We start from the raw sequence: 19,005 nt of genomic DNA, 5'->3' as shown, positions 1-19,005 counted from the left end.
ACCACAAAAATACAATATGCACAAATTGAAAAATCACTTTTGCAAGTTTAAAAATAGTCTTAAATCTTAGAAATTAACAGTTTTCTCTTGATTACACAAAGTACCTGGTTTGCGTCAAAAATACTACGCACTGAGACTGCAGAGCAGGAGAGGTGTGGAAAAATAAAGTGTGCGTCGGATTTTCCGACGTGGCACAGACGTTGTGTCATTTCTTTCCATGCTGCCAGGGCTTGCGTTGTTTTTCGAGCGCAGTCTTGGTTCTTCACTGTGATGCGGGGATCTTTTTGATGCCTATGGATCCAGGGTGTTCTGGAAGAAGTCACAGGCGTTGCATTGTCAAATTTTCTGTCGCACAGCAGGCTCTATATCAATTTTCCACTCAGGGAGTCAGCTGTGTTATTCCATTTTGGCTGTGCGTCAAACCGGTAGGACGGTGCATCTGATTTTTTGCCACAAGGCAGACGCTGCATCGAATTTTCACTTGAGAAGTTGGGCTGCAGGATTTCAGTTTGGCTGTGCGACGATTTTTCAGTCACAAGGCAAGGTGTGCGTCAATTCCAGCAGGCTGTGTGTCGATTTTCGATGCACAAGGCGTTTCCTGAAGAGATGAAGTAATTTTGGCCCTGAGACTTCAGAAAATAGGAGGTAAGTTCAATCCAAGCCCCTGGAGAGCACTTCTCAGCAATGTCAGAGGTCAGCAGGGCAGCAGTCCTTCTCAGCAAAACAGTCCAGATGAGTCCTTTGGGCAGCCAGGCAGTTCATCTTGACAGGTTGCAGGCCCAGGTGCAGAAGTGTCTGAGTTGGTGGGGTCAGAGACCTAAGTTATATACCCCAAAATGCCTTTGAAGTGGATGAGCCTTCAAAGAGTGATTTTGAAGTGTGCAAGTTCCCCTTTCAGTACAAGTCGGTCTGCCAGGGTCCCAGTAGGGTGTTTGGCAGTCCATAGTGTGAGGGCAGGCCACTAGCCTTTGAAATGTAAGTGTCAGGCCCTTCACCCTTCCAGCTTAGGAAGACCCATTCAGTATCCAGATGAGTGCAGGTGTGACTGAGAGTCCTGTGTTTGTGGTTGTCTGGGTGAAATGCATAAGGAAGCTGTCAACCAGCCCAGCCCAGACATTGATTGGAGACAGGCTGTAAGGCACAGATGGATTTTAAGTGCAGATAAATGCTCACTTTCTAAAAGTGACATTTCTAAAATAGTATTTTAAAATCCAACCTCACCAATAAGCAGGATTTTCTATTACCATTCTGGCCATACTAAATATGACCTGGTTACACCCTTCTGATCAGAATCTACCGCTCAAACAGTATATGAAGATAGTCCTAATACTATCCTATGAAAGAAGCAGGCTTCACAGTAGTGGAAAGCAAATTTAGGAGTTTTTCACTAACAGGACATATAAACCACACATGTAAATGTCCTGCCGTTTACCTACATAGCACCCTGCCCTATGGGTTACCTCGGGCCTACCTTAGGGGTCACCTACATGTAGAAAAAGGGGAGTTTTAGGCCTGGGAAGTACTTTTAAATGCCAAGTCAAAGTGGCAGTGAAACTCCACACACAGGCCTTGCAATGGCAGGCCTAAGAAATGATTAAGGGGCTAATTATGTGGGTGGCACAACCAGTGCTGCAAGCCCACTAGTAGCATTCAATGTACAGGCCTTGTGCACCTGTAGTGCACTTTACTAGGGACTTACAAGTAAATCAAATATGCCAATTGGGAATGAACCAATGTTACCATGTTTAAGGGAGAGAGCATATGGACTTCAGCACTGGTCAGCAGCCGTAAAGTGTGCAGAGTCCTAAAACCAGCAAAAACAGTGTCAAAAAAGTGGAGGGAGGTAGGCAAAAAGTTGGGGGATGACCAACCTAAGACTGTCAGGTCTAACAGAGGTGTTTCAATTGCAAGATCAACAGGTGCAGATATATGTGTGATAGCTCTCCAGATGAGCTGAATTGGCATAACTTACTTAGCTGTTTTCAGTGCACTTAGCACACGTACAAAAATGTTTTTTTTTCAACTTTGAGAAGGATTAAATGTTTATTGTTAAATCCTGGGTAGTATTAGGTTTGCTCAATGGTGATTCTTGAAACACCACATTACATTGGAGTTGCATTTTGGGTGGATGATGTTTACAAGAAGCCAGAACACATTCATTAACCTAAGGTTTTATTTCAGGGTTGCATCACCTTTATGATGCACCTCCAACACAAAATTCGTTTTGGCATTTACTAAGCCATGCAAAGTCGATTTGCATGGCTTTGCATGGTTTACTAAATACAAAGTAACGCACGGCAGCGCATAATACTGCCTTGCGTTACTTTGCATCTGGTAGGCATTACATGGGTGGAAATTGGTCATTTCCATGCGTACACACATGTCTTTGATGCAAACCCAGATTTACAAAGACTTAAAAACCTGGGTTTTTGCCAAAAAGGTGTGCCTAACCAACAGAGGCATAATAGGGAGAAATATCTTTATTTATCCTTGTTACTTTCTCTTTCTATGCGTGATGCATTCTGAGTGACACATAGAAAGGGGAAATTGCCAGCATTTGCGCTAGGGAGCACATAGTGTGCCAGTGCTAGGAGAGAGCAGAAGTGCACCAGATCTAAGTAGACATTCCTATTCTCTCCATTTCATGCAAAGCAGCAAGTTGCTTTGCTGTTTTGCGTGAAATGTTAGTAAATCTGCTCCCAGATGCGTGTCCTGGCCTGTAATAATACACATCACTCACTTACTGATTCTTATATTTTCACCTTGTATGAGTCTTAACTACATATACACCTGTAAACATCTTGTGATCGAAGCAATGTGCATCCACAAACCTGTAGCCGTGGTCAGTTTACCAACCTCTCGCCTAATAACGGTCCTGATTTAGGGTTCAGCGGAAAGAATGAGGGATATCCTGTTAGTCTTCTTACGAGTGCATTATATCCTAAAACACTTATAATAAGGCAGACGGTATATCTTCCACATTTGTGACCTAATACTCATCCGTTGAACTCTAAATCAGTCCCTAAGAGCCCTAAGAATTTAAATATCATGGGGGGTTGCAATGTTTTGAGCACAGTGATAGCCTCATCTAAATAGGGAAGGAGGAATGCACAGTGTTTTTTGGGTAAGAAGATCATCATTATGGAGAAGGATAAAGTGATTGTGCATAACAACATATAATCAGAGATCAGTGGGAGCACAGAGAAGGTAATTCAAGTCTAAAAGCAAAAAACATTTTAAGCAGAGCTACACGAAAGAAAAAATTTAGAAATAGGCTATAAAAAGTGTAGTAAAAATAGATGGAAGCTTGCGCTCCTTCAGTAACATCAATATATGTTTGTTTCTTTTTCAATCCACAAGAACTCATATCATTTAGACTGTGTGGAGAAATCTCAGGTGCAACAGGGCCGGTGTTGTGCATTCCAAAGCCGCCTGCTTGTGCCCGCTATTACAAGCATTGGCATAGCCAATAGATCTTGCCTATGTGAGAGCTGCTGGCTTTTTCGGTGTGTTTTTTTTAGCCAGCAAGCAACAAGGAAAACAACAACACGAGGCAAGATAGGAGAGACAGCCTGAAAACACATGCAGTGCTGCAGCTAAAAGAAAAAATGCCTCTGAAATCCAACAAACAGTGCAAGGGCAAACACAGAACCAGTACTTGAGTTATGCTCCAGAGAAGAGACAAGCACAGGAAGAAGTGAAGCTTGCACAAGGTGACCAAGGAGAAGCAACAAAATGACAAAGAAGCCAAGCAATGGTAAACAGTGGACAGACTCTAATCCTCCTATAAGTAAAAAAAAAAGATGCCTCACAAGGGACGGTGAAGAAGCTGCCTCAGGCGAGACCTAAACATGGCTATGAGAAAAAGTACATCACAGTATACTTGTGACTAGCACAGACTGCAGGCTCCAGCTTAAATTGTTGAAAAGAGACTTTGATGTGCTGAAAGGCATATAATACATTAGTTCATTGTTGTGATTTCCATGTAATGCTAGCTAGAGGAATGGAAATACAGACAAATTTAAAAGAAAAAGTAATGGCATGCATATTTTCCAAATCAATGTTATAATTACTATCCTATGTAAAGAGTTCTCAGTTCTACACATTAGTCTTTTCATGCATGAATCTAGTTATGACTAGTATGTCAACCATTGGACCAAATTGTATTGGTGTTATGATTCAGCTTGCTCTTCAAGAAGGGCAAGTGATTCCATATGCTCTCACTGTTTAAAACAAAAAATCAAAAGTTTTCAGAGTTTTTATCCTGTGAGAATTCTCGAGTGTCACAGACTGTAACTTTCTATCTGCTTTTATGTTTATGGCCTAATTTCCCTTGAAAAATTAAACTGACCTGAATAGAGTTTGTGATACAATGTATGTAGGTCTGGTGTACTTTAAGAAGTGAAATTTGTTTACCCCCCCCCCCCCAAGTGCATGTAGATGATCACCGTCCGGATCACATTCCGTCATATTCCACCCTATTAATTTAAACCATGGTGGATTGATTTTCAAAGCAGATTATTCACGGTTGTTGAAAGCCTATCTTTAGCTCTGAGTGCACAAAAAGTAAAAATCGTTTAAAAATGGTGCTTTTGAGTCATGGTGTAGGAGACTTTGTAGGGCTCATAGGGAAACTGTCAGGCAAAGTGGTGCACAGGAGCATGGAGAAGCAGAAAACAAAGGAAAAAAAGTAAATTACCAGGGCTTTAAGTGAGATAAAAAAGTGGGTGGAGGGGAGACCTCCAGAAGGGGCATGGCCTAAGAAACATAAGTAGAAATCCTTTCCAAGAGGCATGGACTATGTAATTACAGGTGTTGCTTAAAACATGTAAACTAAAATTCTGTGATTCATATAGCTTGCCAAGTATTTTGGCACCCCTCTGTGAGTTTTCTGTTATTTTATCAAGACACGTCTCACAATAACGGAAGTGAGCCTAACACAAGCCAGGACTATTGACTTTACCAATGTTTGTTAGCAGTAGCAAACGGGTAACAATAATTTGGTTGTGAATAATTACAATGTTAAAAATTTCAATTCTAAAATTATGAAACTCTGAACTGAACATTGATGAGGACTGTGAAAGGAGTAGTGATCTTCAGAGTTTCTCAATCACTCCTCTTCACACCATTTTATTCTTCATTCTCTCAATTAGACACTTGTGCCCTTTTCCTCCTAATATCTTTATGAAACCCTCCAGCTGCATATCTCGCTCAACATATTTCCTCTTCAGCACCCTCTTTTTACTTTCTCCGTGATATATCCCTTACCTCTTCTCATCACCATAGCCCAGCACACGCAAAACACCAACTCACCTATAAGCACTGATTTTTCCTGTACCTTCATCCTGTCGATATTTCAACAGCTGTATACCTCCTTCACATACTTACGCATAGAATTACAATTACTGTTGGCCTACCTGATCATTGCTCTGCAGAGAGGCCAGTGATTGAAGGAGCATGTATTCTGAAACCCATTATTACCCATTATCAGACATTGTGAGAAAATCTAAACCTTGGCTATAAACCATGTATTTATTATTTAACATATGTCGAGCGAGCGCAGTCCTCACCCTTATAAACACCTACCCACAGCCAGAACTCACACAGATGCCTAGAGGAGAGACTTCTCACTGTACATCCTCAGAAGAGTTGTATAAAAAAAACTACAGAAATACAAAATCCCCGAAAAAGTAAATACTCTATGGGAATGAAAGAGTAAGTAAAATATTTGAAATGTAATAGTTACAACATTATAGACATGGATTACCTTAATGTTTTCACATTTATTGTTTAGACCTAGATCAGTGTTCCTGAATGTAACGTTAAGGACCTAATTAAAGGGCCCAGTAAGGACTCTCTTCATTGTCAATTTTTATTTATTACCTAGTTTGAGATCTGAAGGCGCTCACCTCTCTGAAATCCATGGGGCCAAAATTAGCTTCTTTGGATGTGTGGTTAATTGAGGATATTGTTAGAAATTTGGTAATATGTGAGAGAGAGAGGTCGGATGCGTTTTTAAGACAAAAACGAATTTTGTTTGCCAGAGAAGTTTTAATTTATAATCACAATGGTTTTAATTGCTGAATAAAGTCCTATACTCACACCGGCCTTTGATTCTGCATTGTATCTCATATCACGAGTCAGCACAAATATATAAAAATAATTCATGGTGTCTTAAACCACAGCTCGGAAGTCTTAATGAGCTTCATGCTGTTAAGCTTTCTTTTAATGACTTTTTGACAGTTTTGTTTACTATTAAGATTGTGAAATGTTTGCTTTTGTGTTCTTTTATACGCTGCTCATGTTCACTGTGGAATTGCCACTTGTGCCTAAAGCACATACCAATATATTCAACTTTATGCCACAAGAACTCAAAATTGTAGGTCTTCTTCATTATGGGCTTTTCACTGATGATGGTCCTCCAGATCGTTTTTTTTTATTCATACAGTCTTTAGCCACAACAAGTTGTTACAAGCATTTTTTCCTGTACCTACCCTACATGAGCGAAGCAAATACACCTTGATTAACATTAGTAACTGTCCAAATAGCTGGCACAATGCTTTGTATAATGTTATCCCAGAGTTGTAGCTAACTGATCTGCAGAGTGAGAGTCACCAGAGGATTGCCACAGGAAAGAAAGATCAAAACATCAAAGTTGATTTTTTTTCAGACTCAAATATCTGAATTTGTGTCTCATTTGTTCAGGAACATCTGGAATTACTGATGTCCATGTTGTCTGTAATTCTAGGGTGCTGAAACACCAGATCGATTACTGGTTGGTTTGCAATGGGCCCATAAGTCTTCTGGTCTACAACCCCCTACAGTAAGGAACTTAGCTGGATTTTCAGTTAGACAAATGCTCTCATTGTACTGAAGGCTTATTCTTGGTATTGAGCAGTGGTTCTCACCTGTGGCCCTGGAACCTCTGGGGGTCCACAAAACCTACTCAGGGGGCCTGTGACTGCTTAGAAAACTAAATAATGTTAAAAGACTAACAAAGCAACTATGCATTAAAAAAAAATCAAAATGTTAACCTGAATGTTTTAAAGTGTTCTATAAATGTGAAAGAATTTAAAATTGGAGGCTGAAAAATTAAGTTAGTGTCCTCATTTTGATTAGTGGAAGCAGTGCAAGTGCATCAAACAGAATGTAGTATGAACAACTAGTGGCTTCAATTGAATTTAGAAAAGGTCCAACCTTCCCATTAAAATGTTGTTGTTTTTTATTAATTTGTTTGTGAATTAAATAAATGAATACATATTGTGTGTATGTATTTGATAAATACTTGTTTCTGTATTTTTGTGTATTATTTTGATGTTCAAATCATCGAAAAGGCTTAGGCTGGGGTCTTCTGCTTCAAATAATGACTCAGTGGGGTCCCCGTATTCAAATAGTGATTCATTAGGTGTCCTTTGGATGCAGTAATGATAAATGCGGGTTCCACAGGAGTTAAAACAGTTGAGAACCACTGGTATAGAGGGTGTTATTTATCCCTAATATATGTATGCCATTCAATTATTTGAACAAAAAAACTTGAAATCATTTCAGTCCCGGTGAGAACAATACAAAATATTCACCTTGAGGTATGCCAAAGCACAGAATTATGGCAGATGTGTTATTTTTAAATACAAACTTGGCTTAATTATATTAGATGGGCTACCACGTTAAACATTTGCCACTGACCATTTCTCTGATCTGCAGATCCCAGTTCTGAATCCAGGCAAGTCTAGATCACCCTTCATAGTAACACATGTAATTTCTCCTGCTTAGATATGGTACCAGGGTGGTACATTGTGCTATATGGACAAGCACTGGCAAAATCAATAGGTCTTGTCTTTACAAAGTGAGTGTCCAGCTACTAGTTTCCTTGCTGCAGTATTGCCAAAAAGTAAAATAAAACACAAAAAAAGATGGCCCTCGTACGACATTGTGCATGCACACACGTGTGCACACAGCTGGCCATTCTGTGTCATATTACATTTGCCTGTGAAGGCACCAATGGGTTGGCTTTTTGGAATGCTTTGTCCCATCAATGAAAATAAACATTCTGAGATGGTCACCTACACCTGTGCATGCCTGTTGATGCACAGGCAGACATTTTGCCATTTTTTAAAGTTTGATTTACCGTTCTAAGATGGACGATGGCTTTTATAGAACAGATAATTTACACAATAATCACAAGGTGCAAAAATAAATAAGTGGGTAGCTGAGAAACAGAGTGCAGATGCCAGACCCTTGTAAAAAAAAATTCAAATAAGTTGTGACGTGGAGTAGGGGAGAAGCAACCGATGATTGGTGGTGGGAAGACACAGCAACAGAAAGGGTGGTGCAGGGATGTGAGGGAGAACGAGCAAAGAGAAGAGTGCTTAAGAAAAACATATACTCCCATGGAGTGCTTAAACAAAAATGTTTTAATAAAATCTTTGAGGTCAACAGTGAAAAAAAAAATCATCAAATCAGAAACATGGTAACGCAGCTACTCTCCAGGACAAGGACAATTACAAGAATATGCAAAAGGCCATGAAAGAAGAAACAGGGAAGCGAAATACACAAGGAAGTCACCCAATTATGCTAAAGGAGCTGACCCAAAGCACATTCTTTATTGTATTGTAGCTAGTAGGTCTTAACTACAAACGGCTACAGAAGTCTGTAAGCAAGACCTAAAGAATTGGTATTTATATTACAGATGAATATCCCTCATGAGGTACTTTGAGTCAATGTAGATTTTGCATGCAGATCTATTTGCCTTGTCCATTTCTAAAAGAGCAAACTAGACCAGATTTACAATCAGTTTTATGTTGTCAATCTTCTAAACGCCATAGTTCACATGGAATTCGGGATTCAGCAAAATATATACAAATTATTGTGGCCAGGAGAATTTTTTATGTCTGTTTCCACACCGCCTGCCCTGACTTACGTGGGAATGTGTGTAACAGGCAAAGCTCGTATGGGAATTGTGCTCGCGGAGCAGGGATCAGAAGAATTATGAGCAACGCTGATTCCCCAGGCAGGGCGCTCGCGCAGCTGGCCTGGATCCATACTTTGAATCAGAGCCTGCGTTTCCACTGATGAGGCCGCATTGTCCCCCGGAGCCGCTGCTCATCAGCTCTGGCAGAGGTGGCGCACCGAGAACAATGCGCTGATGACAAGAGCGCCTTTATCTGCCGCTCTGTTATTGAAGGGGGCTCTGTAGCGTAGACCTCCCATTCACGCCAGCTTTGCCAAGCTCTCATTTTAGCATTATTAGTATAATGCTTTTTCCGAAGCATTCCGACGAACTCAGAAATCCTCTTTCTTGGCATTTATTTCCCGCTTGATGGAGAACACCTCGCAACAGTGTCTGCGGTGGGCTCGGTTGCTGGCATTGTTCAGCGCTGTCTGACTGTGACAGCATTTTTTTGATGCGTGCACTCCTGAGAGAGTCTCCTTCTTTTCTCAGATGCGCGCCACTTTTCTGTAATATGGATCATCGATCACAGATAATGGAGAGCGCGTCACTTCCAAAATATCTGCCTTCCTGCAGAATATCCAAAATGGGCTTCTGCCCCTCTGGGTATCAAAGGTAAATATGGCTTCGCAGGAAGAAGCAGTTTTATTTACTTTTTAAATTGTGTTTCTGCTGCTATTTGTTTACTAACAGGTTTGCAATTTATGACACAAGACTCAGCCACTAAACAAGTAGTTATGCAAAGATATATAACCTGGTAAATAAATAAGAACGTCTTCATATATTAAATGCAGTGGGGTAAGATAGGTCACAGGAAGGAGTAAGGAATGTAATACCCGAAAATGTTGGGAAGAGGGGTGGTAATATGAGATTTGTACACTATAAAGTAACACAACTATGCAAAATTATAACATTTCATTTCATTGTAGTGCGCATCTCATTAACAGCAGACAGAGTTTGCATACAATGTCAGTGGTGTCTGTTGTCTTTAAATGGACATGCTGGTTCAGATGCGCTTCAAAATGTGCTGTGTTAGGTATCGCATCACACAGAACAGTTTACTCATGTGGAAACAGCTAAAATGTGCTGCAATAAGAAAGACATCCAGCCCCACGGAGGGTGTTGCAGCCTGCTTGGACATTGGAGGGTGGGTGGAGGTTAAATGACCCCAGGGGTCTGTTGACGCCCCATATTGAGCTGCACATGTGGGAAAATGCTAAGATTCCGGTCAGCCGCAGTCAATAGACCAAGGGGCTTATTTGCAAGCCCTTTGTGCCGCCGGTGCGTCACTTTTTATTAGGGAAAAAGTGGCGCACCGGCCTGCAAGGGGCTTGTAAATAAGTCCCCCAGTTTTCAACAAAACTTGTGCCACTTTTAAGAGCCAGTTTGAGTAGATCTGGAAAAGCAGTGCAAGGATTAATTCAGAAGACAAAGATGGCTCGAATCTAGGTACATTGCGAATTAGGGCCGGATTTAGATTTCAGTGGACAAATTACTCCGTCACAATGGAGATAGATATCCCGTCCAACGAAATATAAATCCCATAGGAAATAATGGGATTTATATGTTGGCGGGCGGGATATCCGTCACTGTTGTGACGAGTGCCGAAATCTAAATCAGGACCTTAGTTATCAAGGTCAAAGTAAACTATAAACATCAAAGCAAGAGTTTAATAATACCACTTACACATGTATACTATATTTAACAGTAAAATCAGGATAAAATTAATAGAAAGTAGACAAAGACTAATGTGCCACTATCTCACAAGAAGATGAATGTTCTTGTAATCTTACAATGAGAATAGAGCTAAAAAGTGGGTTTACCTGTCACAACTATTGAAGATATAAAGCACAGTCCAATATTAAAACCGGCAATCCTAAAAAGAACAGACTGTACTTCATGTGAGAGTCTCTAATGTTCAAGAAGCTGTAATACTCATGAAATTCTAATTGTCTCAGAACTCAACATGTACTAAAGATGCAATTTATATGTAAGGATCACAGACAGCTAAAATGTGCAAGTCTTTATGGATACGGGCATTAATTTTAGACGAAGAGCATTGTAAACTTTGTGCCAAACTGTTTCATATTATATCCATTTTAGAATTTAATAGTAATTTCAAATATTAATGTTTGTGGAAGAAATTGGCTTACTGGTTGAGGGGGGCGAAACCTTACCCAAGCATCAACCACAGTCCTTGTCAAGATGAAGTCACAAACAAACCCCAAATTAACCTGTGATCAACTCTCTGGTAGCTTGCCACAGAACAGTCAGGCTTAACTTTGAGGCAATGTTTAAAGTAAAAGGATGTATCACACAGTACTTCTTTTTGTAGAGTCTGCAGGTCTGGAGTGTTCTGAAGAGTAAATCTCAGGATCACATATTTATACATAATGCCATCTTTGAAGTGGGAGAAACTTCTAGATGTCCCTCCACATCTGGTTCTGGAATGTGTTTTCTTCCCCTGCCCAGTGCCCAAGATGTCTGGTGTGACAAAAGGCTAGTGTTAAATTCTTTGTGAGTGCAGCAGGCAGCTCCAATTGAAGTGTAAGTGTTGTAGGTGACAGTTCCACCCCCACCCATCCTGTCAGGCTGACCTATCCAGCCAACACATATGCCTTATTGTGTCACAGCCTGGAGGAATACACGAAGGCCAACTGCCAACTACACCTAGTCATGTGACCCAAGATACATGCTGCAGGGACCAGATGGTTAGGAAAAGAAAATGGCAACTTTATAAAAGTGGTATTTTCAGAACTGTGATTTAAAGTTCCATTAAAGAGTGTTTTAAATTGTGATTCATTTGACTATAAACATACCATTTCTACCTGTTTTTAAACACAAGTTATCACATATTAAATGTACTAAGGTAATCCAATGTTTATTTATGGGAGATGTAGGCCTTGCAGTAGTGAACAATGAATGTAACAGTTTTTCACTACAAGGACATGTAAAACTTAGAAGTACATATCAAACCTTTTAAATACACTGCAACCTGCTCTAGGGGTTATTTAGGGCCTACCCTAGGGATGATGTATCAGTATTTAAAGGAAGGGTTACAGCTAACAAAATATGTATTTTTTCAGGTCGAAATGCCCACAGGCTGTATTGGCAGGCCTGAGACATATTTTAAAATGGCTATTTAAGTGGATGCCATAATAAGTGCAGCAGGCCCACTAGTAGCATTTCATTTGCAGGCCCTGGGTACATGTAGTACAACTTTACCTCAGGCTTTTAGGTACATTAAATATGACAATCATGTCTAAGCCAATTTTACCATGGTTAAACGAGTGAGAGCAATCATATCAGCACTGGTTAGCAGTGGTAAAGTGCACAGTCTTAAAGCCAATACAAATAAATCCAGAAAAAACAGGAGGGGAGAAGGCAAAATGTTTGATGGAAGAGCATCCTAAGGCTGTCAGATCTGACAACAGCAATCATTTCTTATCATATCTTGCTCAAACACTACATTGAACTTTGTTCATTCAAAAGGTGCAATGGAATTTTAAAACCTGTTTTCTTACATCCCATCTTGTAAAAGATATGCGTAGAAAAGCCATTCATGTTCCTAAAACCTGCTGTTCTTTGTTTTTTACCTCTCAACAGTACATTTCTTGGTGGCCTAATAAAAAATGCAGCATTGTATGTATATAGAGCTTCATCTTTTCACAGAGGCTACTAACATATTTTTGCAAAAGAAAAATCATAAATATTGCTTCCTTTGACAACAATGTTATTTGAACCCGCATCTAGAAGTAGTAAATGTATTATATAAATTTTTCATTCCTCTAATGCATTTATCTCAAATTGAAAAGCTGATCAGAGAAAAAGAACATTTATTTTTTATGACACAGCATTGTTTTCAGAGTAGCAACAGATTCGATTCTTCTCATGGTGTAGCTTTTCAGACCTGACGCAGATGGTGTTTGAACCTGGTTTTACATTCCAGGTTGTCCCCAAATTTCTATTGATAATTTTTTTTTCTCTGTCCAAATTACAAAGATTCTATCATAAGAAATATTATCATAAAGAAGGGTTCTGATTCCGAGCTTTGCAGCTTGGTACAGGGTAAAATATGCACTTGTACAGTTCGATAAAACAAAACATGCATTTATTTTCTCATTCTGACCTGCAGAACTCATATTTAATGGTGGGTGTAGCTCATGGAATGCAGTGTAGTGTAATCCCTCAAAATTACCTAAGAATTCAGAAAGATTTTAATTATGCCAAAGAGTAATTCTGTGTTTAGCAGTAGTTCTTAGTGCTAAAACGCACTCTCACATCCACAATGGAATGCATTTAGAGCTAAGAAATAGTGCTAAATGCAGCAGAACATGAATAGCGTCCTGTCGCTGGTGCTTGCTAATGTGCTCTTGGGGTAGGATTGATTTCCCCTCTGCTTACTTGTGTAATTTGGTGCTATTTTCTTACCTCAATATGAACCCTTGCACCCTAAATGGAGGCGAGGATGCTTTTGCCCTAAGAAATCATATTAAATGCAGCAGAACATGAATAGTGAGTGCACCCTCACACTCGCTAAATGTGCTCTTGCATTAGAAGTTTCTTCCCTCCAAATTACTCTTAATTACACAAGCAGGAGTAATCTCATCTTTATCAGTAATCCCACATCAAAGAGTAAATTTACTTTGAACTGCTCATAATTGAGAGGTAAAATCACTGCAGAGAAAACCCACATGAAGCAGTATTATTTTTGTCCTAGGTAGTTCCCTCAACAGGCCTCGATTGAAGGCCTGTCTCTTCTACCATCTTTTCCTGAGGTCCCTGAATACTCAGTCTATAAAGGAAAGTTAGCCTCCATAGCCTAGTTAACTCGTAGGAGTGCCAGATGAAGCAGTCGAGGCCTAGATCAAAAGAGGGAAGCAGATGTTATGACGTGATATTTTATAACAAGTTTAGCATCATTGTAATAAAGAAGGGACTATACAGAGTAGTTATTGTATATGAAAGAACTGCACATTAAACATACCCCAATATCTGTGAATATTTGTGTAGTAAAAAGAGTAGACCAATGACAAAAAGTACACAAATAAAACATGCAAAAAAATAACACAATGGAATACAGTTGAAATGCTGTTCTTTCCCCCAATCCAACCTCTTCTAGCTACTCTTATGCCATCTGACTCCATAATTACTTTGAATGCTTGTCACTGCTCTCTGTTGGAAAGAAAGATGAGAGTTCTTGGTTCTGCCCATGTTTTATTTTCCAACCACAATTGAATTGTCTACTCTTTGGGCTGACGATCATCCTGAGCTGGTGTTGTTGGTTATGCAAGTTCTACTGAAGGATGTTCTCTTGTGACAGAGGCAGCAATGGAATGAGAAGATTTGAAGCTGATTACACCATAAGATGTGAAAGCCCAGGAATGTATTGTGGCCATGTGTGGTACCAAATCCTACAGAACACATCTGCCCGCCTCATTCTGGACATCCCACGCAACAACCACATCTCACCCCACCTCAGAGACCTACACTGGCTACCAGTATCAAAGAGGATCACCTTCAAAATCAATCCTCATCCACGCACACAAGGCCCTCCACAACACAGGTCCCGCCTACCTCAATGACAGCCTCACCTTTCACACCCCCACCCGCAACCTTCACTCCGCCAACAGCACCATCGCCTACGTTCCTCGCATCCATCGCACGACCGCTGGAGGAAGATCATTCTCTCACCTTGCCGCAAAGACCTGGAACTCCCTACCGCCCCACCTCTGCCTGACCCAAGACCTTCTATCTTTCAGGAAAAACCTCAAGACTCGGCTTTTCGACCAGTAGCATCCCCCCCCCCAGCGCCTTGAGACCTTACCGGGTGAGTAGTGCGCTCTATAAATCCCTGATTGATTGATATTAATAATATTAAGAAAAAATGCCTCACCCACGAATGGTGGCACACTTCATCATTGGTGATTTTCCTCACCCAGGTAGGACAATGCCATCTGGGTGGGCTCAACCTGCTCTGGGAGCTCTTATGTATTAAATTTTCTGGGCAATTCCTTGGGTCCAGCCAAGTGTATAAATCTTATGGGTATATCCTAAATATCTTTAGTCAAAGGGGGACCCACACCATAATTAAAAACCTATAACACTGATGCCAAGTGGAAATCCAATGGTTCTGGCATACTCATTTTGCCAGCATGTTTCAGCCAATTTCAAAATTCCTGATCGGTCACTCTGTCCTCTGCCCTCAGACCTCCCTGGCTACCGCTATCCAATGCTAAAGGGAATAGTGAACAGAAGTAGGAATAAGGCTCTCCTGCATGAGTGCTTTTGGAAAACGTGTAGGATGTCAGAATAGAGGTACTCACTACTAATAAACAAAAAACATTATTTTTGCATAAACATAATAAACCGACTCAGGAGTACTTGAAGTGAGGATGACTCACTACTTCATGCTGTGCTCACAGACAAGCATGCACACTTTGGCCCATATTTATACTTTTTGACGCAAAACTGCACTAGCGCAGTTTTGCGGCAAAAAGTTTAGTGCAGCTTAACGTAATTTCTTAGCGCCACTTGTGTGTCAAATTTATATTTTGACGCACGGTGGCGCTAAGAACCTGTTAGAGTCATTTTTTCTGGCTCTAAACATTGCGCCGCGTCGTAAAGCAAAACGACATTAACGTGGGAAAAAATGACTCAAATCCAGTTTAAGACAGAAAAAAGTTGTAAACCGGATATGCGCCATTTTTTCACGCAATAGCATCAAAAAGCGACCCAAACAACACCCAGGGGAGACAGAAGAAAAAAAGGGAGTGTCGCATCAGTGCAGAGGAGCAGGAAATACTTGTCAGGGAGGCGACGGAGCATCAGCATCAACTCTTCGTCATCTCCAAATTGCCAATTGGGAGGAGAGAGGCAATTTGGCAACAAAATTGCCGACAAGGTAAACAGTGTGGCAGAGGTCAGGAGAACAGTCACTGACCTGAAGAAACGCTGGCATGACTGCAAGCGCAGGACCAAAGAGAAAATGGCCAGGAACAGGGCCACAGCACTGCAGACTGCAGGTGGGAGTCCAGCCCCGCAGGAGGACCTGGATGACATGGAGGAGATGGTTGCAGCCGTCATCCCAGAGGAGATTGTCACAGGGATTGCAGGAGTGGACAGCGCAGACTCCCAGGAAGCTACACAGATGCCGGGTAAGTTGCACGGGGGACAAAAATGCCTAAATGTAATAGCAAGCAGGGGGAGGTACATACCTACTACACAATGCATGTCAGTCATGGAAATTAGCCACAGGAAAGGGCAAAGGGGCACGGCACGGGTGCATGGGCAGTGCAGGGACATTCAGGGGCATAGCGCAGCACAACACCAACAACCTTTGCATGGGGGTACACCGCCATGCTAAGGCAGCTGGAGATGCGGTAGCAGACCAGGAGAGTAGGGTACAACGTACAACTGGGCTTCCATCACAGGACAGCTGGTATTGGCAGGATGTGAACACGGGGACAATGCCCAGGACCATGTCCAATTATATGTCCCATTGCACCATTGACCAAGTGTCACACTAATGGATTCACAATTCTGGACTTTGTAAATATTGCACTACAGCACTTTACAATAAATAGCACATACACAACCACTTTGTCTCTGTGTAATGTGACACATCAACTGTGTAGGAGATGAGTGATGTATGTCACATGTCAAGGGCTATAGAATGTCAATACAACAGTGTTGAAACAATGTGGGCTGATAACTATGCACTGGGGTCTGGATGGTATCATCATCTGCGCTTCATGAGGGTAATTTCTGTAGTAAATAGGAATCTAACTGTATAATGCTGTGTTGGTCAGAAACACTCGGCTTCAAAGGATGTTCAAGGTGAAAATCAATGTGTTCCAAAATCCCTTCAAAACAATCGTTATGTATGTGACATCTGACTATACACTTTCAACACACACACCATACAGCAGGAATGGATGTGTATGAGTGTATGGTTAAAAATTTGTCCTGGAAATTCAATGTAAGACATGAAAGGTGTGAGTAATGTATACAATACTACATAGGATTATACCATCACTCACCTTATCAGGGTTCACTTGAACATCAGGCTGCAGGCAGATGTACCACATTGCCCAAGATCCCAAATCAGGTCTCCAACGATGACAGATTGAAAACACACATCCAAACTAAACAGCACAATAGTAACCCTAGTAACCTTGAGAGGTGGCTGCAATGGATGGCAGATGCGATGAGAAGTTGCTTTGGTGTAGCTGCCAATGTGAGAGCTCAATTGGAATTGGGAATAACCATGTCAATCATGGGATTTGGATGCAGGATGGAACACAAATGCAAATACTAAATTAACGCTCTTCACCCATGCCAAGGCCCTGATCCCCAACCAGATGACACATACTGCAAAGGAGTACCTAAATATTTATTTAACAGTAAGAAAAGGTAAAATAACTAGGGGAAACACCTTAACCTAACCAAACCTATCCTAACTACACATTACCCACAACTGGCCCGAACTAAACTAAGCTAAACTTACTTATCACATTTATCTCAATAATCTAAACATCAATCCACCCCCTTATATGACGGGACACATGGAGGACAACATATACTAACCTAAACACATACTATCTTATCCTAAAAAAATACATATTTTTTTGAAAATATTTTGTTTATAAATTTATATTTTTATTAGTTTTTTTGATTTTTTAAACACAAAACCCCCAACATCATCCCCCACCCATCCACCCATAAAAAACGACACATCTAAAAATATTATATGCCCACCCCTAACCCACTTACACTAACTAAACTAACAGCCTATACTAACCTAACACTATGCCCCTAAACCCACAAAATTGGAAAACCAGGAAAGAGGAGGGAGGGGAGGGAATCATGGCTGAGGGGCCAAGAGTCACAGATTGGCCCTCCGCAGGACCCTCTTGATTGCACGTAGTCGCCTGCTATTTTGAGACACCTCCTGCTGCAGCCTGTCCATCCTATGCAACATCCTTTTTATGTCACAGCACATGTCCTGCCAATCCCCATTGTCAATGACTGCAGCAGGGGTGGTCTGTGTGCCACTAGTGGCTGGTTGTGCTGGTGCCATTGCTGGAGGTGGAGGTGCAGGAGCTGCTGTCAGTGGGCCAGGAGCAGACGAGGCTGAGGGACCTGTAATGCTGGTTGCCATCCTTGGTGCCACTTGGGTGGTGGTGGGGGTGGTTCTGGTGGTGGCAGCTGTTGTGGGCACAGATATCCCCCTTGGGAAAATGCCCTCCAGATCCCTGTGGCTCTCTCATGGCGATGACGCTGTGCCATATTGTGGTACCCTGACTCAACCTCCAGAATGTGGCGGTAACGCATTGCCCTCCTCTGGAATTGGGCAATCTGTGTGGCATCCATGTTGGCAGCTGTAAAGAAGAGAGAAAGCCAAACATTAGTTCCATCATTGTGTGATACATCTACTGATGACATTCAAACACTTCCTCAAACCCACTTAAACTGTACAAATCACAGTACAGAGCATAGATTGTCCATGAGGAAATACATGCCAACGCAGCCTACACATCTCCTATCTAACAGCACAGCAATGCTCTAAAAGGTGTGTATCAACATAAATGATCTAGGCTTCATTGTTCGGCTTATTAGTCACACAACAAATGTTGCAAGTAGTCCACATGTGACAGGCCAACTAATTACTGACTTATGGATGACAATCAATGGCCACATCATCTGTGACTGTGATATGGAATTGGCAGGACGGTATGCAGTTGCTAAGCATGAGGGGGTATCGTAGGCTGGAAGAAATGATTGTTGGGATTACATGTCTGTCTCATACACTGGGATCCTCACACCTTGGTACACATATTTCATAAGCCTAACCCTGTGCCTCAGTGGGTGATGGACATGCAAAACATACTTTCAAACATCAAAGACAGCCATGGATCTGTGGACATGTGTCCATGGGTTTAGTCAGTCCACCACAGGTAAGGAGGGCTACCAACTAGGATAGACACAAAATTTGGACAACCACATCCACAGTTATGTTCCCAGTTACGGACAATTGTCCACATCATTGGATATCA

Source organism: Pleurodeles waltl, chromosome 5 (genome assembly GCF_031143425.1).
Source record: "Pleurodeles waltl isolate 20211129_DDA chromosome 5, aPleWal1.hap1.20221129, whole genome shotgun sequence".
Classification (NCBI taxonomy): Eukaryota; Metazoa; Chordata; class Amphibia; order Caudata; family Salamandridae; genus Pleurodeles; species Pleurodeles waltl.
Note: the sequence above shows the minus strand (reverse complement) of the source record.